We start from the raw sequence: 20,770 nt of genomic DNA on the forward strand, positions 1-20,770 counted from the left end.
ACACAGTCTTGCGAGTGAAACAGCTAGTTGCCACACCCCTTAATTATCAATTTGTAAAATCTTGAGTAAAATTGTGTTTGCGAGCAAGTGCGATGTGGCAGTGCCGTGTATATGGTTGCTGCCTAGCAGTGACACATCATGAGTAGTGAAGTCACAATGCGTTACTGTATCATCCATCTAAATACAATCTCTGAATGTGTCATTTTGTGTAGAGAGCAATCTTCCGCAAGAGGTGACCTGCAGGTTCAGTGTATTAACCATTACTATTGCTCACCATTGTGAACTGTATGTACAGTGAAACCTCATTTAGCAGCCACCTCTTTAATAAGACCACTTCATTATATTGGCCACCTCTAGTAGGTCCCAAATATAGCTAAGCAGTACTTTATGACCTCATTAATAAGGCCACCTTGTTATTCAGGCCAAATTTTTTGGTCCCACAGCTGGCCATATTAATGAGATTTCATTGTACTTATGTGAACTTTTATTTTTCGCTACTTTTATTCAGGTTTACTGATGGGCACTATGAAGCATTGTTAACTGTTCCATACATAATGTGGTGACTTGAAATGCTAAAACAGTACGTAGCACGTCTTGTATGTACATGTAATGTGTTGTAATGTGTCCACACATCCACACATCTTAGAAATAAATATAATTGTATTTTCTATACTCAGTTCCATTGTGCCACTGGGTCATAAGTGGGTTGAGTATGGATAATCCAGGACATTTGAGTCACATTTTGTCCTAGCCAAGTGGATCTCATCCACTAACAGAATATACAGGATCAGATCACGTGTATAAATTACGGTGAAACTTGTTTATTGCCAACTTCACTCAATATGCAGGTAACAGTGTATAAATTCTCAATTGGAATTGGCTTTTCAAGAGAGGTTGTTTTTCTATACTGGTGGCCATTAAGACAGGTTGTACTGATGGAGTGTACATACTAGAGATGCAACAATATCCTCCGCTTAGTGTCGTTTGACAGTGATGCAATGGAGACTATGTATTGTTGCATTTAAATACTATATTATTATATTGCAACTCTAGCACGTATTTATAACAGGAATGTTTGTTGACTGTTTAGACATACTGGAGCCACACCCACTCATCTGGATTCTACAAATGGAGTCATACCAACTTGTCATCGTACTTATATACTCGTTACTCCCATTGTGTTTGGATGAATAAACATGTTGTCATGTGAGACTTGCTACCATGTCGGGCCACTGGAAAACATTTTCATAGCAGTTATATTACAGTCATTATTGTACATTATTGTTGTGAAAAGTGTTTGGTATTCACGTGTCCTCTGTATGTTGTAATTACAATTTTGTGTGGGGGTGCTATAAAATGCAATAATGCATGGTGACAATTGTAGATTATTAGGTGATTTTGCACACTTCCTTTTAGGCTAGCTACATGTGCTAATTACTCACAGCTTGTGTCAACAACTGGTAACCGCAGTTGTACTCTGTGTCTTTAAACCGCGCCCTTAGAGGACAAATTACATGGGGGCGACTAAATTCAAATTTCAAAACGAACGATGGTATGCAACACCATAGATTATATCTATGGACTATAATCTATGCAGGGCCAGAGGAGGGAAAATTGAGTTGGTCAGGCCATTGACTATAATGTTGAAATTGCTATTATATACATGCCAATGAGAGAGGAGTTGCTGCACAGTGTGCGCAGCATACTCTGCGAAGTGCGAAGCACGAGCATTCTAGGGAGGTCTGGGGGCATGCTCCCACAGGAAATTTTTGAAAATTAGACACTCAAATATGCAATTTTAGTGATATTTCACTGCTAGCTAGCTATTATAAATATGCTCAAGCCTATATCTGTTGTTCTTCAGACTCTCTATAATTGTAGACCTGACATACATGGGACACAGCATGAAACTTGCTGTATGTTCGAATTCATTTAGTTATGGCAGTTAGAAGTTCTGGGGGTCTAACCCCCAGGAACTGTAGAATTTTTTCAATTTAAAGTAGGCATTCCAGTATCCGAGATTTTTTAATTAAAAAATTCTCCGTATATTCCCCAATAGAACCCTGGCACAAATTAACAAGTCGTGTTTAACTTGGGATTGCTCCGTCATCCGAGCTCCTATGAGGATGAAAATCACTGTGGGGTTTGTCTACGCAGTGAACATCATGAAAATCTTAGTTTTATCATGCGCGTTACATATAAGTAAGTTTTGTGTTGTTTTGTAATCTTTGCAAGCCTTGAAATGTAAGTAGAATACTTTAAAACTTTAAAAAACGTACTGTTGGGTGGAAGGTAGTCATTGGTGCTTACTTTAAAGTGCGTAGTTACTTCGCTCGGGTTAGCGATTTTCAGCTCCAGAGCAATTTTCTGATGGCTGTGTCATCAGCTCAAAAGTATAGACCGCTTCAAAGTCGGCATAACAATGCCATAATTGAAACCACAACTCCACCTTAGGTATTGTTGCATCATTGCGGCACCTCCACTTTTAGTTGTTTACCTTTAACTTGATGTTTTTAGTTACTTGAGTTAGCCACTTGCCTATGGGTATACACCATTACATTGAGAAGAGTACTGTAACAGTAGGTGAAACATATTTGCTCACCACTAAGCATAGAAAGATCGCTGAGATCCGATAAGTTCTGAAGTTACTCTCATTACATGTACAAACTTGCAGCTAGAAGCACCTGCAGTTTCAAGATAGTCCAGATTGCTAGATGGCTTTCTGATTCAATTGTGCCATTTTTCCCTTTAAAATGTATGGGAGCCCCGGAGAAAAAACGATGTACTTATTTTCAGTTTTTAAGCACTGTGCATGCCAAAGTAGCTAATTCCAACCCAACAAACTATATATTTCTGAGATCGGCAATCAATACTCTATCTATTGAGCACAGAAAAAGCCCATTTTTCCAAAATTTAAAAATCGGGCTGGAATGCCTATTTAAAGGCTTGAAAACGCCTTAAAATTTAAAGTTGATACTAAATTTTAAAACTGATAAAACTAGCTAGAAACTTGCAACTTTCCCTTGATTTCACAGGGAACCCATGCAGCATAGCCCCCTTTAGCTAGGATATAATTAATCGACTACACAGTTGGCTGTATAGCTATACAGTGAATTCACACAGCTAGTCAGCTACAATAAAAAGCTACACTGCACAGCTACAAAAATGTAGTATAATACTGTAGGAAGTGAACAGATCATCACGTAAATATACTGGGGGAAAGTCACGAGACCAATCGGTATTCAAAAATGGCGCGATGTGGGTGAGACTGAGAGTTTGCTTAGTATCTCGACAGGACGAGTGGGTAGTTGAAGAGGAGTGATTTCTACTCAAAATCTCATCCAGATGGCCGCCATGCAATGTAGATCTATGGGTGTACAGCTTCTTGCCGCAGAATGAGTTACTAGCTACCTGGTTTGTCACTGCCAGCCCTTCTCCCGGTAAAAGAAGAAATGGGTGCTAACACAACTGGAGATTTTTTTTTCCCACACAACTTTTCAGCACTGAGTGGTGAATATGATCCTAAAAAGGTGCTGTCAAATTGGTTCAATCAAATGTCTACTCTACAGTATAGCAGATACTGATATGTAGGTATTCCCAAAAATGTTTCTCTCACTCTTAGGCACAATTGATTATTGTGATATAACCTTATATAACATATGTATATTGTGTGAATTGGTGACTAGTCTGTGTAATGGGGTACATTTAATTTACCTACTTTTAAAACTTGCACATACTTTGTGCTATGACCATGCTATTTTCTACTCCTATTAACAGCTACGTAAATGGCATTGTAATACAATTAACAAAATGCAGACATTTCATTCCAGTAATGAACTATAACCAGTTATGTGATGGGATCAAATTTGTGTGTTCACACGCACACCATATGTTATAGAAAATTGCATCACAATAATCAAGTGTGCCTAACAGTGAGAGAAACATTTTTAGGTATACCTACATGTCAGTGTATCTGCTATACAGTAGAGTGGATACTGTCAAGCAATGATTAGAATGTATTTAATTGAACCCATTTGGCTTATCACAGCTACATTGTAGGATTAAAGTAGCATAAATATACACCACTCAGTGATGAAATGTTGTCACATGCACAGTGACCCCGTGCACCTTAAGTATGCATGAAACCAAAAAATGTCAGTCCAGTAGTCCATTCCATTATTCCAGTCCAATAGTCCAGTCCAGTGATTAGACATTACCCAGAACCATGAGAACCAGCAGAACCACTGGAAACATCAGAACCATTAGAACCAGGAGAACGATTGGAACTAGTAGAACCATTAGAACCAGCAGAACCATTGGAACCACTAGAACCATGTGAACAAGAACCAGCAGAACCACTGGAACTAGCAGAACCAGTAGAACCATTGGAACTAGCAGAACCATTGGAACCAGCAGAACCATTGGAACCACTAGAACCACAAGAACCAGCAGAACCACTGGAACCAGCAGAACCATTGGAACCACTAGAACCACAAGAACCAGCAGAACCACTGGAACCAGCAGAACCATTGGAACCACTAGAACCACAAGAACCAGCAGAACCACTGGAACCAGCAGAACCACTGGAACCATTGGAACCAGTAGAACCATTGGAACCAGCAGAACCATTGGAACCACTAGAACCATGAGAACCACAAGAACCAGCAGAACCAGTAATACTATTAGAACCAGCAGAACCACTAGAACCAGCAGAACCACTAGAACCAGCAGAACCATGAGAACCACGGGAACTACAGAACCAGTAGAACCATGAGAACCAGCAGAACCACTGGAACTAGCAGAACCATTAGAACTACTAGAACCAGCAGAACCATTAGAACCACGAGAACCAGCAGAACCACTGGAACCAGTAGAACCATTAGAACCACTAGAACCAGGAGAACCATTAAAACCAACAGAACCACTAGAACCAGCAGAACCACGAGAACAAGCAGAACCATTAGAACCAGCAGAACCACTGGAACCAGCAGAACCACTAGAACCAGCAGAGCCATGAGAACCACGGAAACTACAGATCCATTAGAGCCAGCAGAACCATTAGAACCACGAGAACCAGCAGAACCACTGGAACCAGCAGAACCATTAGAACTACTAAACCAGCAGAACCATTAGAACCACGAGAACCAGCAGAACCACTGGAACCAGTAGAACCAGTAGAACCATTAGAACCACAAGAACCAGCAGAACCATTGAAACCAGCAGAACCACTAGAACCAGCAGAACCGCGAGAACCATTAGAACCAGCAGAACCATTAGAACCAGCAGAACCACTGGAACCAGCAGAACCACTAGAACCAGCAGAACCATGAGAACCACAGGAACTACAGAACCATTAGAACTAGCGAACCACGAGAACCAGCAGAACCATTAGAACCACAATAACCATCAGAACCACTGAAACCAGCAGAATCACTGGAACCAGCAGAACCATCAGACCCATTAGAACCAGCAGAACCACTAGAACCAGCAGAACCACTAGAACCACGGGAACATTAGAACCAGCGAACCACGAGAACCAGCAGAACCATTAGAACCACAAGAACCATCAGAACCACTGGAATCAGTAGAACCACTGGAACCAACAGAACCACTGGAACCAGCAGAACCATCAGAACCATTAGAACCAGCAGAACCACTGGAACCAGCAGAAGCACTAGAACCATGAGAACCAGCAGAACCATTAGAACTACTAGGAGAACCAGCAGAACCAGTAGAACCAACAGAACCATTAGAACATAAGAGTCATCAACAATACGATTTCTTTGTATTTATAAATACTTATCCTATGTATTTCGTGACTTTTATATGAGGAACTAACCAATGACGAATAATGGTGTCATTTCATTATTATTACACTTAGGTCACACTTAAACAAAATTGCATCATTTTGTTAATCACTTAAACAAAATGGCTTCATTTTTCAGTCAAAAATATTGCCAAATTTTAATACTAAATAGGCTAAATTTGCAAAATTTTTCTGTGGGGGCATGCCCCAGACCCCCTAGATAGAGCATGCTTTGCACACTATAGCTAGTTGTATTAACCAGTTGTCACTTTTCTTAACCAACCAACCATTATATTAGCACCCCCCCTTCTGAAATCCTAGATCCGCCCCTGCTTAATATACAGTGGTGAAATCCAGGTAACTTTGACTTTTTTCTTTTCTTAATTTGAAATGCTGTATTTTATATCAAAAAAATCTAAAAAGTAGTTAAATATAGGTAATGATAGGGTTTCAGGGGCGTACCAAGGGGGGTTTCCAGGGGTTTCAGGAAACCCCTTTGGATTTTACACACTACTTGAAACATTAAGGAATTGAAACTACAGGTTTCCAGAATCTGAAATCTGTCATGGAACAGGACATATTTTAAACTTTTATCTTAGTTAAATAATAGTTTGTAACATGATAACAACACTTATAGCATTGTTCTGAATTATGATTTTGGTGAAAAGATCGAGATACTCTAATAGAGCAGTCAGGTATTATAAACTACTCTAATATAACAGTCACTATCTGTAGTGGAAACCCTTTTTCAAACTTCCTGCGTACGCCCCTGGGTTTCCAAATAAAAGTGTTAACATGAATAGATTGTTAACACTACATTGGTTACCCCTAAGATCAATGGTGAAGTGAACCTACAAGAAGCAAATTTACTTGAGAATGGATGTTATCATTGTAAGGCCAGGCAAACTTGATCACTTGTTTCTCATCCGCAAAAATTCAGATTTCCATGCAGCTGGAACAGTGGAATGTTATTTTTCATTATTTATTAAAGAAAATACTCCAAATCAAGCTGTCTGTTACTATATAGGTTAGCTAAAGCCTTTTTAAGAACTAGTACTTACGTTTTACCACTGTTTCTGAGGTGCAAGTGACATTTGCTGTGCTGGTAAAATGGCAGCATCAAAGTAAGTGGTCACATGATTGATAACAGCAATAATGAAATTAGAAGCAGTGGAGTAAAAAGCTAGGGATGCGGGGGGGATGAGAAACAATTAATCAAGTTTGCCTGGCCTAGTATGCTTTTAAAAATAGGTCATGGACATAAAAAAAGACATAGGAAGGAAAACCATGTAGTTTTTATCCCCAAAAGTACTCACATTTTGATCTAGCCCTTTAAGGCCACTTATTGTTAATTTTATGTTTCAGACCAGTGAAAGTTAGTTAGCCCAACCAATGTGGGAGAGCGACTCATTATTCATTGAAATTTTACATGCACCTGACTGTTTTATTAGAGTTAGCTGACTGCTCTATTAGAGTATTTCGATCTTTATCTTTTATTAATCACCATTGTGCTGATCTTAGAAGTGAAAGAGATTATTGTGTTACTGAATTGAAAGTTTTTTTCGTAGAGAACACAAATCATATAATGTAGAGTACATAAAAGGGATAGGAAACATACCCATTATTGTATAGGTTGATGTAACTTCTGGCCACTGGTACAGGATATCGGTGGACCATCAGTGCTCCAGCACTGTAATGTTTTTAAATAAATACAATAAAATAATTACTCTTCGGTGTGACTATGCATATCCTCTGCCTTATAAACATTGAAAAAATTGCTGGCTTGCTCAGAATTATTGAATGTGATTATATACTGTACACACAATAACAGTATATTGACTGTGCAAATTCACCAACCAAACAACTTTCCTATAGCTGTTCAACTGACACAAAATTAATAGCAGTTGATGAATGTAGTAACTACACGGTTATTCTAATAGAGTACTGACTGTTCTATTAAAGTATTAGTTTCCTATGGTCTTTTAAATCCACACAATAATTTGACCATTTCTTGGAAGCCTCAAGTATTCTTCTAAATCTTCCCCCTGATATAATGTTCATGATCTTCCCCTGATTATATAGTAGAGAGATTGGGCGGTAATTCTTGGTGTCTGCCTTAGATCCTGATGTGTGTATTGGAAGTGGAAGGAAGAGATATATTTACCAATTACTAGGCAGAGATGACTGAGTAAGTGATAAACTATAGGAGTGTTGTCTGATTGAGAAATATAAGTAACGAACATGTATCATTTATCATTGTATAGGAGTGGGAAAAAAGTTGTAGCTGAAATTGTAATATACTGTACTACTATTATTGATTTTACATCATAGGGAAATCAGCTGTGCTGCCTGCCTAGTAATAATTAGCAATAAAGAACTATTGTCACCAAATTGATGGATCAGTAGCAATTTTTACAAGAAGTGCTGTAGTTTTTACTGGCCAGCTAGTACATAGTGAAAAATTTAAAGGGATCCTTTATCACTGCCCTACTCTAAACACCTGGATAGAGTAACATCCATCTGACTCCTGCCATGGTAGGAGGAATGTTCAAGATTGTATGTTACTAATTGTGCATCTGTGTGTAACTTGCTTTATACTTGCAAAGCTGTGTAAAGTCTTCATTTGCGAATTTAATGCAGTAATAACAAATAAATAAACAATATAAAATCGTACAATATCTAGTAAATATTTCCAATACTGGTAAATATCTAGTAATATATAATACTAAATACAGCCACTGTAGCTGCCAAACAATACCTAACTGGTGTATGCAAGTAATGTTAACTATGAATTTGAATGTAAATTAATGTGCTTCAGCAACTTTAAAATGCTTGCGTATTTTACAGGTAGAATAAAGAGTGGTGAAGGAAGGTCACAATTGTACACAGCACACTCCTTGAAATCACATGGATAATCTCTCCAGTTGTAGTGGACATGACTGGAGAAATTACCAGCACCACAGGAATTATCAACAATGACAAAATTTCTAACTGCTTTTAACACGAATGATTCCACCCAGGTTGGTTGTCCGTCTTTATGCAGTATACTTCAAAGCCAGAATGAGATTGGATTTCCAGTTTATTATCTATTACATGAGTGTGGTGTGTTATGATAGACTGTGGTGAATAATATGCTACATTGGCTATGGATCCTGTGTAGTATAGTGACTCTTTCTTGTATGCTACAGCTCTTCCAGCTAAAGCAAGTCGATATCCTACATCTTGTTTGCTTCTGGGATGGACAGAACGAAAAGGAGAGGTAGGATCACCCAGGTCCATTGCAACAGCCATGAAGACCTTCTTCATACGAGCATTTGGGACATATCCATAATAAGCTGTCTGGTGCCAACATATGTCAGCAAATCCATTCATAGTGTCATTACTGCCACCCACTGTGGAAAGCTAAAAGAAGATTGAAAGAATAATACATTAATGATAGGGCTGAGATAAAATATATACTACAATCACTCAAGAAGGTTGTGGAGCTTGAAATTGTGTATTTTATTCCACTTTGCTAGTGAGGAACATTCACATTGCTGTTATTTGGAATATTTGTAAAATGTTTCAGGTATTAATACATGTAGCTTGAGAGTAGCTACTCAATCATTAACACCTCTGAGAACTCAAATACTAACAATTCAAAATCCTAATTCAGTAGCAATTATATATTACATAACTCAGCTATGACTTACCTGAACAAATCCAAATGGAATCATTTCATTTGTATTTTTGTGACATACCACTTAGCCCTCCAGTCATCAATCATTGCTGGGAAGGTACAATTGTATGTGTCAGGATTTAGAGTATTGGTTTCTCCTTGGTACCAGATAGTACCATATATGGTCATGTTCAGGAAGGGATGAATCATGGAATTCCACAATACTGATGGAGTAGTGGGAAATACAGATCTGTTTAATAAAATATATATGTACAACAATACATTATCAGAAAATAAAGTATTTGATATATATAATTCTATCCTAGCCTTATATTCTATCCTACCCTATTCTATTGTGGTTTTCTCCTCTACACCAATGCCATAGAATAGGACATTCAGGTTTTGGATGCAGAGAACGCTCCAGATCCTAGCTGCTGTGGCTTGGTTTCAAATTATCAGTTGCATGCAACAGAAAAGAATTATTCAAGTTACTCAGCACTGATTAAAAGTTTGCCATGCGTACGTCCATTAGCTAAGGTGTCAAAATGGTGAAGTTTGAAAGATTATGCAAATTGCAGTGCGGATTTCAAAACTAGTTATAACTCACAGTAGTGGATGTGCTTATCTTGACCATGTGACAAACAAGTCTAAATATTTCTGATCTGTCACATTAATGCTACATAACTCATGGAAAAGCCAGAACCCTAGCTACCCAGACCAGGCCCTGGTATCAATTTTATTGTACCTATTAAAATACTTACTATAACATGATGATCGAGATATCATAATAGAGCAGTCACTCTAATACAACAGCAAACAAGTGTTAATATAAACTCTTGAATTCACTCTCAAATTGTTTTTCAGAAATTTCTTAAATGGAGCTTCCCCTTAGGTTTGACATGCTTTGCATGCTACATAAATATCACCTAGATACAGTATGTAGCTAGGCCCTGCATGGCATTGCAAAACATCTGGCTGTACCCCCGATGTACTTAATGTATACGTGTACATTCATTTATTACGTACTCTGGTGGTAGGAATTGATCAATTTCACATTTCTTCAATGCATCTGGAGATGACCACACTTCTATGGCAATATCTTCCCAGCTAGTTGCTACAAGTCCAATAGGATACTTCAGACTGTCATAAAGATTTCTCCCAAAGAACCAGCAAGTGGCAGAGAAATAAGTCCAATTATCATGTCCAATTGTACCTATAGAGCATTATAGTACGTGTTTTAAATTAAATAACTTAACTATGGTACTTTACAAATTGAAAATATCAAGATTAACAAAATGTTTAAAAATGATTCGCTTGATTAACATTTCTACAGATGACACTCACTAGGTCCGGCCACCGACCACATCTGATTAATGCCTAGCAAGTCAATTTCAGGTTCAGTTGATTCCTCCAGTAATGATCTCAGGGTAATTGGCAGAGGCGACTATTTCTTCTGTAGCATTGAACACCTTATACAGTGATACCATAATCAAACACTTGCTATATGTTGTGTATTACTTACAGATAACACAGTAAACTGCATGTTACTCTGACCACTACACATCCACACATCACCAAACGAGACATCATTAAGTGTGAGAGTGAGATCTCCAGCTGTAGCTGTGATGACATGTGGACCACCTTCTTGTGTTGGGTCCACTGTCACTTTCCACCGATATGTTGTAGGAGTATCTGTAAATATATACACAAATTAGTAAATGGTTATTGCAGACATGCTGTACAGTGTGGTCTTAACATGTTAACTTGTAACTTGTGAAGACTGGTCTTCATATCTTAAAGTGTGGTCTTCACATCTTAACTTAATTGGCATGCTGGTTCCCAATTTAGTACCTCCTAAGCACACTAGCATGCCAATCTAAGGGGGTCTGGGGGCATGCTCTGCCAGATGCAGGGAAATGTTTGAAAGCTAGATCCTCTGAAGTTGAATCTGAGAGTAATTTCAGCAGTTTATCAAATCTGAGTCCAAACTAGTTATGAGATGTGCATTTCCTGATCATGAAAGGCACTGGGCTCATTTTGCTAACATAGCAAATAGTATATCATAATAGTTACCTTTAATGTAAACAGCATCATATTTCTTATCATTGAAGTTCACAGTCACCAAATTGTTCACAGCCCACAAAGTGGCCTTCACTGGAGCTCTCTGTAACACCATGTGGTAATTGTAGTAACTGGCAAAATTGAAATCTCCATCTATCAATAAAATAAGGAAGAGCATAGCTAACACTACTTTTATAAACACAGTCCATTAGCTATAGCAGAAGGAATCATGCTGACACTGAACAAATCTACTGTACAGATTTAATGGTACATGACATTGCAGTTGGTCTGCTATATTAGTATAAGTCCAATATTTAGACCTGGGACATGCATCTCATTACACTACTTCCATTACTATTTATTTATTTAATAATGACTTACAGTAGCTGCAACTATAGAACATATATACAAGCAACTGGTATGATGGTACATGTGCCTACCAGTGCCCATTACAGTTGGAGTTATTCACTGGCCAGTATCAGCACAGCTATAATTCCTTTCTTTCTGTCGCGTTTGGTTACATGTTTATTGTTAGGTAGAACTGTCTGTTATCTGAGAATAAATATAATCATACTGCAAGGCACTGGTAGCAAAAAAATAACATTTCTGCCTCAAATTTCTAGACAATAAGTAAAGTATTTATACAGCAAATCAGTTTACAAAAAAACATTATGTCTGGGAATAGAATTTAAGTGGTGACATTAATTCTGATCATCGTCTTCTGCAAGTGAGATGGAAAGAAATAAACTATAGCAGCCAATTAATAGTTCTAACAGATGGTGCTGGTATGGTAAATTGCCAAGGTATTTTGTGCAGGATTACTGGTAGATGTCTGACATTGCTGATGGTTTTCATCCAACAATAAAGTAGTACTTTAAGTAGAAGCAAAATAGCATCAAGTGATGACATAGGAAAACAGCATCATGGAACATAGTTTTGTGTTGAACAAAATTGTGATGCTTGAAAGAAAGGCAGGTAAGCCAGTTGGAAGCCCTCTTCTCACTAGCCAGCTGTATTGAAGAATGGGTAGTAGGGCAAAACTCATTCAGAAGAGAAGTAGCAAGTTTTTTGCACTCCTGGTGGTGCTGAACAATAATCTAGATCACAAGTGAGACTGCACATCCAGATGATCACTGAGTGAATTAACAAACAAGAATTGACCTCCAAAGATCACACTAGCTACACACAATATCATCACACACTCACCATTTGCAGCAGTGTCAGATCCACCATATACACCACACCATAGTGACGTGTGAAGAGTCACCAGTAGTAATATCAGCTGAATGCACTTCATATTGCTATATACGTAGTTCTATACACCTACCAACACATACTGATCATTCTGTAGTAGTGGATTGGCAATGTTGCGGTCACACTGGTTATAACAGGAACTGATCACATCGTATGTTAAAACTCATTATGGTGATGTATGTACTTAGGGATTCACAGGAAAGAGTAAGCAATTGAGTTTTCCTAATTGCTTTCCTTGGAAAGAGAGAAGGAATGCATACTGCAGGGGTGGATCCAGGAGCTGGCAAGGGGAGGGGCACAAACAGGCTAAGTTGTAGATGGTTGAAGAGAGCCAGATTCTCTAGTTCAGTGCTGCATTTATGAAGAAGCAAATAATCACCTCTTAGTAGTGTTTCACAGTTGATTTTTACCATTTTGGCCTTTTTGGATGGTTGTGAAGTCGTAAAAACTGCTTAAAAGGCTCTGAATGTCTTTGAACCAGCAGTACAGTAATTATTTTTAGAGGCGCTTAGTACGCACGAATGTGCTGGGTGGCAATTTCACTGCTAGTTAGACTTTGGTTCCCTTTGGTTACAGGTGAATTTGTATTAAATACCAGTAAAATGTGCATATTTTCATGTGTTGATAAACTGATCTTGGCCTGACACAAAGTTTAGTAGCTAGCTATTTTAATCAGAAGCATGGCTGGTTCCTCCACAAGGTGGAGGGGGGGGGGGGGCATTTGCCCCAAATGCCCCATGCTGGATCTGCCATTGTACTGTTTATCAGTTATACAGGTTGAGATGGAGGCAGTCCATGAGAAGTTACTTAGTGTGAACCTCTCTAAATTGGTCCTGACAATATCCATCCTAGAATCTTGAAAGACTAAAGCAGCAGATTATTTTGTAGTGGCACAACTGACAAATATTTCAACATTAGGAGTGCTTCCATTGGATTGGAAGTGGTCAGTCATGTAATTACAATGTCCATAAAATGAATGTCGTCATGTATGGCCAATGAGTTTAATTGACCTCAGCTGTTGAGGTCTTAGTCAAAGATTTCATGTTTAGGCCACCTGAAGTACAACACAGGTTGTGCCATGTACGTAGGTCATGTAAATCTCTACTACAATATAGGTGAGTTTGACTACTATTCTTGAGAGTGGTGATAGTGTGGATGTCACATATTTAGACTTCTGCAAAACATTTGACTCCATTCCACATGTGAAACTCATGTGACTTTAGAAGTAGGAAGACTAATTCAGTGGATGGAACAGTTTTCCCCTCAATGCAGTCAAAACTATCTCCATTGATTTTTAAAAAATTGGAGAAACTTTGATAATTATTTTAGTTATTGTACAAATCTGACTAACAGAACACGTGCACTTTATAATGTCACTAGTGCTACTGAACATGGCACCTCTAACATGTGTATACTTGTTACTGATTGATCTAACTACCACCATCGACTGATTGTCATCCAGTATATAAATGTCTAACTCCTAGACTTGGATTAGTAGAATTTCTCCAGGCAGATACAGGGTTGACAAGTTGAGCAATCCTGAGATTCTTCCAAGCCATGACCATGATGGAGTTGCATCATGCAACCAACTATCAAATTTATAACCAGCAGCTTAGGATTCCATGTCATTATACCAGCATGATTTTTCCGTGCTGGTTATAGCAAAATTGTAATGTTAACCATTTACACTGTACTGTGGCTAGCTATTCTATAACTAGCTACAGCTACGTGTGAGTATATTACAGAACAATATATTATGGGTGTGCGCATCTGAATTAGTGAACTAGCTGCCTAGATAAACTGTACTATCTGGCTGGTCTCTTTTCACGTGCACTAGCATCATTCACTGAGAACTGTAGTCTGGCGCCGCCAGCCCCATTCGCAAAAAGTAAGGGTCTGGTGAAATCGTAGATACAGATACTAAACGGAGTGTCTATGTCCACCGGTGTACCGGTTATTCTTAGAGCCACGTACGTCTTATTTCCACCGGTGCCTCATAGGATCATCTGCTGATGGGCCTGCGCCTGTCACTTGATAACGTGATTAAATCATGCGTGTCGCAGACTTACCACGTGTCGATTTGCATGTATCATGGAAATTGGCACCCAATTTGACACTTTTCAGCAGTGCTCCGCATGTGTCATGGTGGTTGGCGCCCAATCGGACACTTTTCAGAGCTGTACTGAGAACTTGTAATGGAAGTTGGCACCCAATTCGACACTTTTGAACAGCTTCATACGGCATTGGACGATTTAAAGCGAAATGGTTACCATCCACTACTTGTGTATAACAGTCAGAGTGCTGAAGATTACAACAAGCAGAGGAAAAAGAAGAAGATAATTACTGACCTTGTAGATGCTGAGAAAATAAAGTACACATATTATAGTGTTGTGTGTGTACACTATGGAGACCCAAGAAGTCGTGGAAAGAACATTAGACCTAGCTAATCAGCACACTTTTGCTATGAACTGCAAGACAAAGATAACTGTATCTTATGACAGGTAAGCACTACACTAATTCGCACACAATGCTGTCATTTATGTAATCATTACTGCAGTCTTTATAAAAAGTTGTGCGTACGTCATTGTCACCTTGAGCATACTCATCGAGTGGGTCTTGCAATATTTGCACATTATCCAGTCAATAGAAGGTTGACTGCAGCAGAAGAAGCCACAATTTCTGAGATGCTGACTGTGAAACCCAATACCAAACGAGTGAAAGAATTAGTTGAGAAGAAGTTTGGAAAATGTGTGACCCTCAAAGACATCAGTAACCTAAAGACAAAGGTAAAAGAGCACACCCGAAAAGGTCTTAAGGAACCACAACTGCTACTCAGTACACTCCAAAATATTACCACAACCCAGGATGCCCAAGCAGGAATTGTGGTAGATGAGAATAATATCCTTGAAATTCGTTATTTGCAGACAAATCACATGACTAAACTGTTTGATAGGTTCCCGGAAATCATGTTCATCGATGGCACCTACAATGTAAATGGTCATGGAATACCATTGTACTGTGTCATGGTGTAAGATGGGTATGGGCATGGGCGAGTTGTGTACTATGCTGCCACTACGGAAGAAGACACTTTGCACCTCATGAAGATCATGCAGTGTTTCAAAGAAAGGAATCTAAAATTTTCTTCTACACAGGTTGTTGTGATAGATAAAGATTTTGCTGAGTGGAAGATGCTTACACAGGAGTTCCCGAATGCTGTTGTGCTATTTTGTCAGTGGCATGTCCTGAAGGTTTACTTTAAGCAACTTAATGATGCAGGAGTAGAGAAAGCGCAACATGAAGTAGCTAGGAATGCTATTAGAAATGTAATGTATGATTACAACATCAACAAGCAACAACTATTTGATGCCACAAATGCTGAGTTTAGGAAGTACTTCCTAGAGAACTGGGAAAGTTGTGTTGAAATGTGGGCAGCATTTAAAAGAGACCAGTACATGCATTTTGGGAACACAACCAACAACCGGCTTGAGTCTCACAATCAAAAACTTAAAGATGTCACCTCGTGTACCTCCACTCTTTCTGAAATGTTTAATAATGTTGTCCTGTTTGCTCAAATGTGCGAGTCTGAATACAAGTACTCTACATTCAATGAAGAATTTAAAGTAATGAAATCGTCTTATCACCAGAGTATCGAAGGCTGTTCAGAAGTAGAAGTATAATAAAATGATGAGTTTGTGCCAGAAATTAGCTACAGCTGCTTTGCTTTGTGGTATGCCAGACTTTAGAAAGAAATATGAAGACATAGAAGACATTGTGCAGCATTGGGAACAAAATGGAGACTATACAGTTACCAGACAAATAATGGATGTGTCTAATGGACCTGGCTATGACCAAGGTTCTCGTTCTGCATTTAGTGGTGACATCACTACACTGGAATGTGTTAGTACAGCTAATGGACCTAGGTATGGTAATGTTAACTAGAGGTGTACCGATAATCGGATCGGCTACAATATCGGGCACCGATATGGTATTTTTTACCAATATCGGTATCGGTACAGAACAGGAGGAGGACCGATATTGCTACCGATATTTATACAGTAGCAATAGTTTGTACATAAATGGATTATGCATTGGTGTTCTATGTTATCTATGTGGCTCTGACAGTCTGGCTTATTGTTCACTCTGCAACAAACGCTACAAGAAGCCATATAAATACACGCGATTCTAGTGTTTGTTGCTGGAAAGCTTATTACAGTCTTTACAAATGAAGCAGTTATAGAGTACCTTTGTAATAAAAGAAGGATCACAAGATAACCAAGGAAACTTGCTGTACCAGCTTTCTCACAAGCCATTAGAATGCAGAGTAATGCAGAAATATCCGTTTAAGGCTTCATGGGTGTATATGTACACAAAAATGTTTGTGGGTACCTAATTGTCTGGATTGCACAATAGAAACCCAAGCTGTATACCACCACAGGCAGAGTATAGCAATGAATACATGCACATGTTGTTGTAGGGTAGGTAAATGTACACTTTTGTTTGCTTAAAACATTAATGCAAATATTGGATGGACTATCGGTTATCGGCTTCTTTTGGTTGCATCAATATCGGATATCGGTACATGCCAAAAATGACCTAGGTATTGTAATGTTAACAGACCTTGATCATTATGAATTGTCCTTTATAGGAATGAACCAACCACTCGTCCTGCATTTAGTGGTGACATCACTACACTGGAATGTGTTAGTACAGCTAATGGACCTAGGTATGGTAATGTTAACAGAACTTGATCATTATAAATTGTCCTTTATAGGAATGAACCAAGCTCTCGTCCTGCATTTAGTGGTGACATCACTACACTGGAATGTACGTGTTAGTACAGCTAATGGACCTAGGTATGGTGATGTTAACAGAACTTGATCATTATAAATTGTCCTTTATAGGAATGAACTAAGCTCTCGTCCTGCATTTAGTGGTGACATCACTACACTGGAATGTGTTAGTACAGCTAATGGACCTAGGTATTGTAATGTTAACAGAACTTGATCATTATAAATTGTCCATTATAGGAATGAACCAAGCTCTTGTCCTGCATTTAGTGGTGACATCACTACACTGGAATGTATTAGTACAGCTAATGGACCTAGGTATGGTAATGTTAACAGAACTTGATCATTATAAATTGTCCCTTATAGGAATGAACCAAGCTCTTGTCCTGCATTTAGTGGTGACATCACTACACTGGAATGTATTAGTACAGCTAATGGACCTAGGTATTGTAATGTTAACAGAACTTGATCATTATGAATTGTCCCTTACAGGAATGAACCAAGCTCTCTTCCTGCATTTAGTGGTGACACCACTACACTAGAATGTGTTAATACAGCTAATGGACCCAGGTATTGTAATGTTAACAGAACTTGATCATTATAAATTGTCCCTTATAGGAATGAACCAAGCTCTCGTCCTACATGCAACAACCATAGCAGTGCTATAATACATGCCAAAGTACTAAAGTAAGTCAGTTAGTGTAGCACACCCTCAGTTCTCAGTATACATTGAATGCACACCAGAGGAGGTTGGACGCGTTCATGTGAGCTGTACATTTTCATTGGAAAATGTTTCAAGACAATTTGTATTAAAACTATAGTGCAATTGAAAGTTTATGTATTCCTAAATCTAACAGCATGGTGAACCCCAGTGAACCCCGCTGATTTGGCCGGTAACAAAGCCAAAGTTTGAAGCGTCAATATAAAGAATTACGCAAAATCTGTTTTTATGAGTAGGATAATACAGCGACCTCAGTGTAATGCAGCGAAGGGTCATTGTTTCATTGTAGAAAAACGTACGTGACAAGTCTGGTGAAAATTGTATGGATTAAATTGCAATTTATTAATTTCACCCAAAATCTCGAGTGCTTTATGAAAACAAAGTACATAGCCTTGAAGCCTATGTGAAGGATGATCTGATTATCTAATGAACCCCATCGTTTTTCAGTTTAGTATTGTGACTATTGAGGATCATGTGAAATACTAGTGCAAAGAATGCAATTAAGAGCAATATATTTAAGTAGCGCTTAATGCGCGTCCAACCTCCTCTGAATGCACACATTATGGATTTTTTTCCATATGAAAATTGTAGACACCAGTCTGGTCATAAGGTGCATGTAGTTATCATTTTCAGAGGAGCTTTTTGTAAAATTTACTACGTTTAACACGTTCTTATGCATTACCTTGCCCAGAGTTTCTGCTAGGAGAGCAGTATTTGCATCCACATTGTTTTGCTAGCTTTTTGAATAGCTAATAGTCTGTCTTGATAACTAAAAGGTGATGGCAGTGAGTTAGGTGGTAGACAACGTGACACGTGTACTTAGTTTGTTTTGCTGCTCCCAAATATCTTAACATTTGCTTCAACACATGCACTTAACAAACAGGTGTCTACCACAAGTATATGCATCATGTGTGCTCAATAAGCACATGAACTTAAAAAACCAGTACCGCAATGCTATACTTTAGACACTCCTTTTATTTCAATTTCAGCATGGACTGTCTTTATCAATGCTGGCAACATCAATGAAGGTAAAGCCACGTATTAAGACATGCGGGAGACCAAAACACAGTGGTACAGTTTGGTGTAAGAAGAGGAAAGTTATGAATTCTGAAAATATCCCACCTACAAAAAGGGTGAAATCCAGCACAGAAGACGTAAGTGTTAATTATATTTATTAACAGCATATGCTCTCAGTTGCTATAATTATTTTGGGAGCATTTAAGTGTGTACACACCCAACCAAGTTAGCCAAATGTTTTAATAGTAAAAGCAGCAATATTAAGTACTCCCTCCATAAACGCTGGAGTAAACTTAGCAGTCAGGTGAAGGGTTGGTATAAACAGTGGACCTGGGGACCGAGTACCTGGGACCAGGGGACCCAACTTATCATGGAATTTTTATACTTTACGTAATAGTTATACCATGGCTGCGGGTGTATGTCAGCAAAATCCCAAGCAGCCATGGTACAAGTGATATATATTACTTGGGGCGCACTCACCTAATAGGTGAAGGAACTAACAAGAACTCATCCCATTTGTTTTATACAGTAGCATCTGAAGATCGATTGTGGTTTTAATAGCGTGGGCTAATAGCCATCAAAACGCTGTCCATACGTTAAAATGTCATTAATACGTTACTATGCTCTGTTAGTTTTCAACACGCAATGTTAGAAAACTTGCGATTGTGGGATGGAGTTTATATTGTTATCATTTTTGTACTAAGTTAAGCCAACTAACTTCGCTATTGGGACAGTAAGTAAGTTATTATATTAAGTTAAGTACTTAGAACTGTAAGTTACTAACCTATTTCAACGTAGCAGTAGTAGCTTTGCTGTTCCATGGTCTGTTCAAAGGCTGATACGCGGTGGGTAGAAATACGCATCCACAATCGCCCAAACAGTTATTTTGTGCCTTCATTATCCTTTAGTAACAACCAACTACTCTATCTTAGCCTATGTACTAAGCTTAGCAACCTCTACAAAACCGAGTCCCACAATACAAAGCTCTATGTCGCTCAATATAACGAGTCAAAGCGCATCGATTTTTTGAACTGGCTGGGTATCAAAGTCATTGGCAAATCGCTTTCCCATGATATTGCCCGGGCAATATGCGAGTTAAACACCGAGCGGCGCCTTTGAACGCCCTCGCTAAAGTGGTATATGTGGCTATATAGAGCCGGCCGATACTAAATCATTTCTACCGCCCAGATTCGGCGGTAGCCAATCAATGCGTGCCAATGACGTTCACACATAAATCGCCTTGGCAACGCAATGCGGTTTGTTCGAATTGAATGGCAATCATCTGACGTCACAAAAAAAAAACAGTAAGCTTAAGTGTGCTGTCTAATTGAAATGATTATTTGTATTTCCCCAGACCCTTACTTTTTGCAAAGGGGCGGGCGGCGCCAGACTATGAGAACTATACATTGTACAATTATATATCCATAGACATCTCTGAACTTTTCAATGCAGATTCATTTCTGTCT

At 38.6% G+C, this 20,770-nt stretch overlaps 1 pseudogene; it reads right to left on the minus strand.

Moving 5' to 3' along the window:
* Positions 1-8,438: 8,438 nt before the first annotated feature.
* Positions 8,439-20,352, minus strand: LOC136243473 (sialate O-acetylesterase-like; annotated as a pseudogene).
* Positions 20,353-20,770: the final 418 nt, after the last annotated feature.

Source organism: Dysidea avara, chromosome 13 (genome assembly GCF_963678975.1).
Source record: "Dysidea avara chromosome 13, odDysAvar1.4, whole genome shotgun sequence".
Lineage (NCBI taxonomy): Eukaryota > Metazoa > Porifera > Demospongiae > Dictyoceratida > Dysideidae > Dysidea > Dysidea avara.